This window comes from Grampus griseus, assembly GCF_964374135.1.
Source record: "Grampus griseus genome assembly, chromosome: 15".
Lineage (NCBI taxonomy): Eukaryota > Metazoa > Chordata > Mammalia > Artiodactyla > Delphinidae > Grampus > Grampus griseus.
Genome location: NC_139009.1, coordinates 64,207,992 through 64,220,924, shown reverse-complemented (window position 1 = coordinate 64,220,924; position 12,933 = coordinate 64,207,992).

The following is a 12,933-nucleotide window of genomic DNA, read 5'->3' as shown; positions in this document are numbered from 1 at the left end:
TGTAGAGAATATATTAATAAGCATTCACAGAAGAAAATAATATAAATGACCATGAAATATGAAAACAATTTCCATCTAGTTTGTAATCAGGGGAATTAAAATTAGAGCAACAGTTAAGATTATTTCTTCAGAGAGAGAATATAAATGGAGACAGGTATTACTCCACACATTGTTTTTGTTTTTGTTTTGCGGTACGCGGGCCTCTCACTGCTGTGGCCTCTCCCTTTGCGGAGCACAGGCTCCGGATGCGCACGCTCAGCGGCCATGGCTCACGGGCCCAGCCGCTCCGCGGCATGTGGGATTCTCCCGGACGGGGGCACGAACCCCCATCCCCTGCATCGGCAGGCGGACTCTCAACCACTGCGCCACCAGGGAAGCCCTACACACCTTGTTAACAGGGTTTAAGATTTCAGTACTGAGGTAACAGGAAATTTGGCAGTATCTTGGAACTTAAAGTATACATACTCTTTGACTCAATAATTCCACATCTTATCTACTCCTAAGGAAAACTCACACATATGCACAACACACACAAGAATGTTCATTGCAGAAATGCTTGTTATAACAAAGAATGGAAAGAAACTTGATGGTTAAGTATAGTGTGACAAATCAACAGCTAAATATACTGTGGTTTGTTTTATCCTAAGACATTACACAACAGATTTAAAAATCACTTACACTATTGGGCATATATCCTGAGAAAACCATAATTCAAAAAGAGTCATGTACCAAAATGCTCATTGCAGCTCTATTTACAATAGCCCGGAGATGGAAACAACCTAAGTGTCCATCATCGGATGAATGGATAAAGAAGATGTGGCACATATATACAATGGAATATTACTCAGCCATAAAAAGAAACGAAATTGAGCTATTTGTAATGAGGTGGATAGACCTAGAGTCTGTCATACAGAGTGAAGTAAGTTAGAAAGAGAAAGACAAATACTGTATGTTAACACATATATATGGAATTTAAGAAAAAAATAGTCATGAAGAACCTAGGGGTAAGACAGGAATAAAGACACAGACCTACTAGAGAATGGACTTGAGGATATGGGGAGGGGGAAGGGTAAGCTGTGACAAAGCGAGAGAGATGCATGGACATATATACACTACCAAACATAAGGTAGATAGCTAGTGGGAAGCAGCCACATAGCACAGGGAGATCAGCTCGGTGCTTTGTGACCACCTGGAAGGGTGGGAGGGAGGGAGATGCAAGAGGGAAGAGATATGGGAACATATGTATATATATAACTGATTCCCTTTGTTATAAAGCAGAAACTAACACACCATTGTAAAGCAACTATACTCCAATAAAGATGTAAAAAAAAAAAAAAAGTAAAGCAATATTGAGAACTCCCTAGTGGTCCAGTGGTTAGGACTCTGCCCTTTCACTGCTGAGCGCTGGGGTTCAATCCCTGGTCAGGGAACTAAGATCTCCCCCAAAAAAGAAAAAAAAGCAAAGCAGTGTCATGCAGTTATATAAAAAATAAGCAGAGTGAAAAGAACTGCTTGCCTTATAACGGAAAGGAAATATTTGGTAACATTTAGTAAAGGGTGAGTAGCCATGAAGGAGTTAAACTGTTAACCTTTTTTTTTTTTTTGAAAGCAAGGAGTCCTAACCACTGAACTGCCAGGGAATTCCCACCTTTAACGTTCTGAGAGTTTTCTTACAATACACACCCGTAATATTACCATAAGAAAATTAAAAGAATATACCCGATGTCACCCCTCCCCTTTCCTCTTCAGTAAAGGAAACAAACCGTGAGGATGAAGAACAAAACATAAGCAATTACATCAGAAATGAATCCTTCAGCTTGAGTTTTCTCCCTTTTATCCTTCCCAAAGGAAAAAAAGAACAATCAAGAGCAAGCAGTACGCCCACCAGGTGGCACTACTGGCCAGCTTCACACTCAGAAAAAAGCACTACAGCTCATTAGGATTTTTGAAGCCTGACGCTATTTAGAAACACTTCTCTGGTAACATACAATAGAAATGGTCCCTGAAAGTGTAGTCTTAAGATTCTGCCATTTGCCTTTGTTGAGATTAGGAAGTTTATTCCTATTTTGTTGATGGACAGATTTCTCCCACTCCCCACCCAACAGTCGTTCAGAAGAATATATTTCTTATAATAATTACATTCCGCAAATTTAACAAAGCACTTTGAAATCCATTAAGTAATATTTCTCAAAGAAAGCATAATTCACAAAGTTCTTAATTAGCTAGTACCATACAACTACCCAATAAGAAGTGATTATCATCCAACGGATAATGGCCTCTAACCCTGTAGCTATTCAACACACAAGAACCAGCTTCCCAGTTGGTGCGGGGCTCCTCTCTGTGATGAGGATACTAGAAAGTTGATGCTACCTATACTGGAATAAACCAGATATGGCTTAAGTGTAGCTTTGAGGTTATTTTTAATCCTGCTTTGTGTCAGGGGTTCAGTGTCAATGGAGATTTTTAATGCTCAAAACAGCAATAATTATGTTGTATCATTGTGCTTCTTAGATATCTAAATGGAAGTGGTGAGTTGGCAGTTTATATAAGTCCCAGGTACAATAAAATCATCTGAGCTAGAGGTAGGGTCCTTGTATGGCTATTAGCATAAATGATGCCATCTTGGGCCATAGAGTTCCTCCTGTCCTTCCACTGACCCTACCCAGGACTGTACTATGTGGCAAATCACTTCTCTGTTATTAAGGGCTTTGTAGTTAATACATATTATTTAATAATCATTAGGACTAGGTTGCCTCTATGCTCTGTTAGTCCCCAAACAATGATGAAGACCTTTGCTGATGTAATCCTGGCACCCATGAGACTAGTTACCCATTCATAAATGTTGACTTAGGAATTCATATCCTGTTTCCAAGCATGTACCCCCATACACTAGGTTAACTATAAAATTGTCCCAATGGCCCTTTGGTGGTGCAGAGTGCATTTGTTAAGGCTTTCAGATCGTCATCTGCCTGATCCCACCCGGTGAGTACGTTACCCTATAGTAAACTGATCCATTGATTATATGGAGCTGCCTGCCTCGTTTTTCAATCTTGAGATGCCTTCTCAGTTTTGTGGGCACTTTTTGTTCCCTCCCTCCACCAGCCCTCTTCTGAGGAAGTACAAATAAATACAAGCATTAGAGTAATATTAATTGAGATATTAATTGATGTTTTTCTCCTCTGTGTATTGTCCTTTATTTATTTTTTTTTCTGAACTTTCCCTCAACCATCTCCATCCCAGAAGTTGGTCCAGTTTAATTGTCTCAGGGAAGAAGAGCAATAGCAGAAAACACCCTGCTAGTCTCTGGCTAAAGCTCATATTCACTAAGGAGATTAAGTGAGATGTAAACACCACAATAGAGGGAGTGCCTTTAAACCTAAAACCATAATTAAGACTTCCTTTGGGTGGGGTGGGGCTGGGAGGAAGTTGGGAGTAGGAAGATTCCAGAAAGGAATGGTTATAGCCTCCCAGTGGTGGTTCCCAATTCTGAAGCCCAGAGCATTGGATGGGTCCTGAAGACAGGGTCTATGCATGATGCTAACTGGGCAGAGTTCTTGGGTAAGTGGGGAGAGCAAAGGGCATTCAGACTCCAGAGAGATCTTAGAGGACCCAAGGCCAGTGAACAAGCAGTGATATCAGAGAGATGGAACAGAGCTGTGGGGTGTGGAGGGATGAACCAAAATATATTGGAATTAAATTTCTACTCTTCCTATGGAAAGTGGCATTCCTGGTGGTCGTGAGGCTCCAAATAGAAACTGAAGTAAATCTAGATGAAGTTATATTTCATTTATATGAGTCTGAGGACAGAGATTCCTCCCTGAAACACAGATTCATCTTGTTTTCTTATTAATACTACGCAGTAATGCAGAAATTAATAATAGACAGTAATACAGCAGAAATGAAGAGTAGGAGAAAGAATCTTGAGACAGTGATGAGAGAGAACAGATAGCCGTAATGACCAGTTTGATGTGGGGGCTAAAGGAGAAGGAGGCAGCATCTGCAATGAGCCCCAGGTTTCTTGCTTGAGGCCTTGGGGGTAGAAGTTGAGGCCATTTACTAGGACATGGAAGACATGAGCAAGGGAGTCGTTGTGAGCCTGGGAGACTTGGGGAAGTCACGTAATTCTCTCTCCTACTCTGTGGCCTCATCTCTAAAATGGGGGCAGTGTTGCATACCATAGGGCCCCACTCATTTCACAAAGACCTGTTAGAGTGCTGTGGGCTAGAGTTGATAACTGAGATGCTAACAGTTGAAAAATACAACAGTTGATGGGGAACATTAGACTGGAAGGAAACTTAAAGAACGAAATGTTCCCCATCTCTCTAAGTGAATAGATCAGAGCCAGAGACACCCCTTCTAGTTTGACACTGCTACTTAGTATCCACATCATGGCCCACGTTTACTGGGCCTCTGTCCCCTGTAAAATGAGGACCACATGTGGTCCCACCTCTAACTTAAGCAGGGGCAGGACGTGAGGAGGAAAGGAAGAGGGACTTCAGATGATGGTTACTACTGATTGATCTGTCTTCAGAAGCATCGCAGCAGCATGCAGGATGAGTATGGAGCTATGTCAGTGCCCAGAGAAGACTGGATGCTGAAGAAGGACAGAAGCAGGAGGGACATGAGATGTGGGGGAGGAGTTGGTGCCTTGTAGATGGCTGGGGAATTGTTGTGGGGGAAGGAGAGCAGAGAACATCTGTGACCTAGGAGAATCAGGGTGGTTCAGGCCTGGGACTGCCACATCAGCCCCCTACCTGGGCCCTGGAGAGCATTACCAGGCTTAAGGTAGCCCCAGGATGGCAGTATCCTTTGAGAGCTGGGCAGAGGACTCATAAGGCAGGTCCTCACCACAGGGTCCTCAGTGTAGAGAGGAAAAGAGAAAGAGAGAAGATCATTGGCTTCAACGATCTCTGAACTCAACAACACCCATTCTCGTCCTGAACTACTTCCTCTTCCGGCTAAATGTCACAGTGGAGGCACTAGACTTTTCTCCCAAACAACTGGCAGGCCCTTGAGGGTAGGGACTCTAGTTTCTCCTCCTCCTCTGGCTTCCAAAGCCCCAGCAAAGCATGGCAAAGAGAGAGTACCATGTAAAGATTCAAGTCTCACTCAAATAGTTAGAAAGGCTAGTTTGTGTAATAAGAAAAATTCAGGAGGGAGGGGCAGTCACAGAAAGTGGAAAAAAAAGTAGTGGTTTTCTCATATAATGCGCGTCCTTGAGGAAAAGGGCTGACCTCAATCCTGAGACACTGCTGCACCTTCGTAATGATTCATGGAAGGAAAACAGCTATCAAAAATGCTGTATAGAAGGAGGTCAAGATTGCGGAGGAGTAGGAAGAGGTGGAGTTTATCTCTCCCCACAAATGCATCAAGAATACATCTACGAAGTGAATGATTCTCACAGAGCACCAGCTGAACACTAGCAGGGGACCTCGAACACCTAAAATGACATGAAAGATCCCTGTATAACTGGGTGGGATGAAAGAAAGAAGAAGGGAAAAAGAAGAGAAGAGGAAGCAGGACAGGACCTGTTCCCAGGGGTGGGGGTAGCTGAAGGAGAGGAGAGGTCCCTCCAACCGTGGAAGTCCCCTCACTGGTGGCGAAATCAATTGGGACAGAAGGGGAGGTTTGGGGGCTATCAGAGGAGAGTGAAGCAACTGGGCTGTGGGTGCAGGCAGGACAGACTGAGACTTACACAGACAGTCCGTGCCACAGCCCTGCACCTCCCAGCCTGAAACGTGTGTCTGTCAGTGAAGATGGGGGCTGGGTGCTGGAACCTGGGGTTTGGAGAGCAAACCCGGGAAGAGGGCTGTTATTGGATGCAAGGAAAAGGCCTGAGGGGATGGGAGTGAGGAAGTCTGCAACCGGGAATGCTTGTGGAGGAAACCTGGACTGCCATAGAAACAAAGCACCATTGTTAAGTGACACACAAGGGGAGAGGCTGCCATTGCAGCCTCTCTCCCTATACTGGCCCTGTCTCCCTGGGCACTGGGAGGGACCCCCACTGGGGCTGGCTCTCGTGCGCCTGCAACCTCTGGCTCCCTTACACAACTTGTCGCCACCAGGGCGACATGCCTCTCTCATGCCTGTGGCCAGGAACAAGGAAGGGCCGCTGCTGGGGCCGACTCTCTTTTACCTGGGGCTCCCAGCTCTCATGTGCACCCATTGCTGCCTGGGATCCCATGACCCTGTCCACTATGCCACCTCCACACACCCTCTTCACCAGGGCACTCTTGTGTGTTCCAGAGCAGCTTGGGAGCAGACTCTGTCGGTGGCCCACATGTAAAGATGGAGCTGAAACAACAGCTGAGCCACAGGGGGCCATACAACTAAGGAAAAAAAGCTCAAATATCTCCTTGCAGCTGTGCAAACCATGAATTGACACCACTGCAACTGGTTTTGTAAACTCAGTGCCTACAGACATCTGAATGAACAAAAAGTGCTCCTGAAGCCAAGACAGTTCTGGCTTTAGCAGCTGTAGACTTTGTGGGCATATACACATGGGGGTTGGGCCAGGCTAGAGTCTGAGCTACCCCAATAGCACCCACAGTGGGTCCAGATCCATGATTACTGCAATCCTGGGATGAACTTCAGTGAATCTGTGCTGGTGGACTGGTGAAAACACCTGAGAGACACCAGGGCCAACTGCTAACATACTCAGAGTTAAGGTATAGCCGAGATCAGTGTCAACAACAGTGTAATCTGAGAGCTCACACAAAGGGTGAAAGGTGACAAAACAGAGAATACCTACAGATGAACAGCTCCAGAAGAGGAATACTCAGTCACTTCCCTCCTAGTGTGAGTGATTAATCCTGCCTAGCTTGCATCACAGATCAGAACACAGTGAAGAAACAGATTGGGGGGCCTCTACTCCAACAACTAGGGGGCAGAACATACCCCTGAAGGGCAATGAGAACCATACAACAAACGGGAGGCCCTGCTCAATATCCAGGGCAGGCTCTGGTCACCACACAAGTCAAACCCCCTACCAAGGGGATAATGGCACAAGCCTCTGAACTAACCTCACCCACCAAGGGGAAGACACCAGAAGCAAGAGTAACTATGATCCTGCCACCTGTGCAAAGGAGACCACAAACACCATAAGTTAGACAAAATGAGATGACAGAGAAGTATGTTGCAGATGAAGGAACAAGATAAAAACCTACAAGAGCAACTAAATGAAGAGAAGATAGGCAATCTACCTGAAAAAGAATTCAGAGTAATGAGAGTAAAGGTGATCCAAGATCTCAGAAAAATAATGAAGGTATGGATCAAGAAGATACAAGCAATGTTTAACAAAGACCTAGAAGAACTAAGGAACAAAGAGAGAGGAACAATACAATAACTAAAATGAAAAATATACTGGAAGAAATCAATAGCAGAATGACTGAGGCAGAAGAAAGGATAAGTGAGCTGGAAGACAGAATGGTGGAAATCACTGCCGTGGAACAGAATAAAGAAAAAAGAATGAAAAGAAATGAGAACTGTCTCAGAGACCTCGGGGGCAACATTAAACACACCAACATTCGAATTATAGGGGTCCCAGAAGAAGAAGAGAAAAAGAAAGGCCTGAGAAAATGTTTGAAGAGATTATAGTTGAAAACTTCCCTAACATGGGAAAGGAAATATCCACCCAAGTCCAGGAAGCACAGAGAGTCCCATACAAGATAAACCCAAGGATAAACATGCTGAGACACATAGTAATCAAACTAACAAAAATTAAGTACAAAGACAAAACAGTAAAAGCAACAAGGCAAAAGCAACAAATAACATATAAGAGAATCCCCATAAGGTTATCAGCTGATTTTTCAGCAGAAACTCTACAGACCAGAAGGGAGTGGCATGGTATATTTAAAGTGATGAAAGGGAAAAAAATACAACCAAGAATAGTCTACCCAGAAAGCCTCTCATTCAGATTCAACAGAGAAATCAAAAGTTTTACAGACAAGTAAAAGCTAAGAGACTTTAGGACCACCAAACCAGCTTTACTACGAATGAAACAGTAACTTCTCTAGGCAGAGAAACAAAAAGAGGCCACAACTAGCAACAATAAAATCACAAATGGGAAAGCTCACTGGTAAAAGCAAACATACAGTGAAAGCAGGAAATCATCCATACACAAATATGATATGAAAACCAGCAAAAGTAAGAAGACAAGAGTACAAATGCAGGAAATGGGAACTGCATTTGAAATTAAGAGGCCAGCAACTTAAAACAACCTTGTATACATATAGACTGCTATATCAAAACCTCATGGGAAATGCAAACCAAAAAACTACAATAGATACACACAAGAAAAAGCAACCCAAACACAACACTAAAGACGGTCATCAAACCAAAAGAGAAGAGAACAAAGAACAAAAGAAGGGAAGAAAAAAGACCTACAAAAACAAACCCCAAACAACTAAGAATATGGCAATAGGAACATACATATTGATAATTACCTTAAATGTAAATTGATTAAATGCTCCAACCAAAAGACATAGACTGGCTGAATGGATACAAAAACAAGACCCATATACATGCTGTCTACAAGAGACCCACTTCAGACCTAGGGACACATACAGACTGAAAGTGAGGGTATGGAAAAATATATTCCACACAAATGGAAATCAAAAGAAAGCTGGAGTAGCAATACTCATATCAGATAAAATAGACTTTAAAATAAAGACTATTACAAGAGACAAAGCAGGACACTACATAATGATCAAGTAATCAATCCAAGAAGAAGATATAACAATTGTAAATATTTATGCACCCAATATAGGAGCACCTCAATACATAAGGCAAATGCTAACAGCTATAAAAGGGGAAATTGAGAGTAACACAATAATAATAAGAGACTTTAACACCCCACTTTCACCAATGGACAGATCATCCAAAATGAGAATAAATAAGGAAACATAATTTCTAAATGACACATTAGACCAGATGGACCTAACTGATATTTATAGGATGTTCCATCCAAAAACAACAGAATACACTTTCTTCTCAAGTGCACATGAAATATTCTCCAGGATAGATCACATCTTGGGTCAAAAATCAAGCCTTGGTAAATTTAAGAAAATTGAAATCATATCAAGCATCTTTTCTGACCACAATGCTATGAGATTAGAAATCAATTACAGGCAAAAAAAAAAAAAAACCCTGTAAAAAACAGAAACACACAGAAGCTAAACAATATGTTACTAAATAACCACTGGATCACTGAAGAAATCAAAGAGGAAATCAAAAAATACCTAGAGACGGGCTTCCCTGGTGGCGCAGTGGTTGAGAGTCTGCCTGCTGATGCAGGGGACATGGGTTTGTGCCCCGGTCTGGGAGGATCCCACATGCCACGGAGCAGCTTGGCCCGTGAGCCACGGCCACTGAGCCTGCGCATCTGGAGCCTGTGCTCCACAACGGGAGCAGCCACAACAGTGAGAGGCCCGCGTACTGCAAAAAACAAACAAACAAACAAAAAACCTAGAGACAAGTGACAATGAAAACACGACCATCCAAAACCTATGGGATGCAGCAAAAGCAGTTCTAGGAGGGACGTTTATAGCAATACAAGCCTACCTCAGGAAACAAGAAAAGTCTCAAATAAACAATCTAACCTTACACCTAAAGGAACTAGAGAAAGAAGAACAAACAAAACCCAAAGTTGGTAGAAGGAAAGAAATCATAAATATCAGAGCAGAAATAAATGAAACAGAAACGAAAAAAAAAAAGCAAAGATCAATAAAACTAAAAGCTGGTTCTTTGAGAAGATAAACAAAATTGATAAACCTTTATCCAGATTCAACATGAAAAGAAGGGGGGACTCAAATCAATAAAATTCGAAATGAAAAAGGAGAAGTTTCGACTGACACCACAAAAATATGAAGGATCATAAGAGACTACTACAAGCAACTATATGCCAATAAAATGAGCAACCTAGAAGAAATGGACAAATTCTTAGAAAAGTACAACCTTCCAAGACTGAACCAGTAGAAAATAGAAAACAAGAACAGACTAATCACAAGTATTGAAATTGAAGCTGTTATCAAAAAACTTCCAACAAACAGAAGTCCAGGACTGGATGGCTTCACATGCAAATTCTATCAAACATTTAGAGAAGAGGTAACAACTATCCTTCTGAAACTATTCCAAAAAATTGCAGACGAAGGAACACACCCAAGCTCATTCGATGAGGTCACCATAGCCCTGATACCAAAACCAGACAAAGATATCACACAAAAAAGAAAATTACATGCCAACATCACTGATGAATATAGATGCAAAAATCCTCAACAAAACATTAGCAAACTGAATCCAACAACACATTAAAAGGATCATACACCATGATCAAGTGGGATTTATCCCAGGGATGCAAGGATTCTTCAACATTTGTAAATCAATGTGATACACCACATTAACAAACTGAAGAATAAATACCATACGATCATTTCAACAGGTACAAAAAAGCTTTTGACAAATTTCCACACCCATTTATGATAAAAACTATCCAGGAAGTGGGCATAGAGGAAACCTACCTCACCATAATAAAGGCCATATATGACAAACCCACAGCAAACATCATTCTTAACAGTGAAGAACAACGGGGATCTTAGTCCTCTAAGATCAGGAACAAAACAAGGATGTCCACACTTGACACTTTTATTCAACATCATTTTCGAAGTCCTATCCAGAGCAATCAGAAAATAAATAAAATGAACCCATATTGGAAAAGAAGAAATAAAACTGTCACTGTTTGCAGATGATATGATATTGGGTTGACCAAAAAGTTCGTCCATAAGATGTTATGGAGAAACCCAAATGAACTTTTTGGCTAACCCAATGCTATACATAGAAAATCCTAATAATGCTACCAGAAAACTACTAGAGCTCATCAGTAAATTCAGTAAAGTCACAGGATACAAAATTAATACACAGAAATCTCTTGCATTCCTATACACTAACAACAAAAGATCAAAAAGAGAAATTAAGGAAATAATCCCATTTATCATTGCATCAAAATAATAAAATACCTAGGAGTAAACCTACCTAAGGAGGCAAAAGACCGGTACTCAGAAAACTATAAGATACTGATGAAAGAAATCAAAGATGATGCAAACAGATGGAGAGATATGCCATGTTCTTGGACTGGAAGAATCAATATTGCAAAAATGACTATACTACCCAAAGCAATCTACAGATTCAATGCAATCCCTATCAAACTACCAATAGCATTTTTCACAGAACTAGAACAAAAAATTTCACAATTTGTATGGAAACACAAAAGACCCCAAAGAACCAAAGTAATCTTGAGAAAGAAAAACAGAGCTGGAGGAATCAGGCTCTGTGACTTCAGACTATACTACAAAGCTACAGTCATCAAAACAGTATGGTATTGGCACAAAAACAGAAATATAGATCAATGGAACAGGTTAGAAAGTCCAGAGAGAGACCCACGCATCTATGGTCACCTGATCTATGACAAAAGAGGCAAGCGTACATAATGGAGAAAAGACAGTCTCTTCAATAAGTGATGCTGGGAAAACTGGGCAGCTACATGGAAAAGAATGAAATTAAAACATTCTCTAACCCCATACACAAAAATCAACTCAAAATGGATTAAAGACCTAAATGTAAGATCAGATACTATAAAACTCTTAGAGGAAAACATAGGCAGAACACTCTCTGACATAAATTGCAGAAAGATCTTTTTTGATTCACCTCCTAGGTAATGAAAATAAAAACAAAAATAAACAAATGGAACCTAATTAAACTTAAAAGCTTTTGCACAGCAAAGGAAAGAATAAACTTAACGAAAATAAAACCCACAGAATGGGAGAAAATATTTGCAAATGAATCAACTGATAAGGAATTAATCTCCAAAATATACAAACAGCTCATGCAGCTCAATATCAAAAAACAAACAACTCAATTCAAAAATGGGTGGAAGATCTAAATAGACATTTCTCCAAAAAAGACATACAGCTGGCCAAGAGGCACATGAAAAGATGTTCAACATCACTCATTATTCTAGAAATGCAAATCAAGACTACAGTAATGTATCACCTCACACCAGTTAGAATGGCCATCATCAAAATCTACAAACAATAAACGCTGGAGAGGGTGTGGAGAAAAGGGAACCTTCCTACACTGTTGGTGAGAATGTAAACTGGTACAGCCACTATGGAGAACAGTATGGAGATTCCTTATAAAACTAAAAATAGAGCTACTATATGATCCAGCAATCCCCCTCCTGGGCATATACCTGAAGGAAACCATAATTCTAAAGGATACTTGCCTCCCAATGTTCATTGCAGCACTCGTTACAATAGCCAGGACATGGAAGCAACTTAAATGTTCATCAACAGAGGAATGGATAAAGAAGATGTGGTACATATATACCATGGAATATTACTTAGCAATAAAAAAACAACAAAATAATGTCATTTGCAGCAACATGGATTGACATAGAGAATGTCATACTGGGTGAAGTAAGTCAGACAGAGAAAGACAAATATCTTATGATATCGCTTATATGTGAAATCTAAAAAAATCATACAAGTGAGCTTATTTACAAAACAGAAATTTGAGTCACAGATGTAGAAAACAAACTTATGCTTACCAAGGAGGCAAGGAGGTGGAGGGATAAATTGGGAGATTGGGATTGACATATACACACTACTATATATAAAAGATATTATAAGAACCTACTGTATAGCACAGAGAATTCTATTTGGTGTTCTGTAATGACCTATATGGAAATGGAGATGGAGTCTAGAAGAGAGTGGAGATATATATATATATATATATATATATAACTAATTCACTTTGCTGTACAGCAGAAACCAACATAACATTGTAAATCAACTATACTCCAATAAAAAAATTAATTAAAAAATTCAGAAATGAAATTAGCATTCAATCTTGTCCCATCTTCCTACCTGCAGCAGAAGG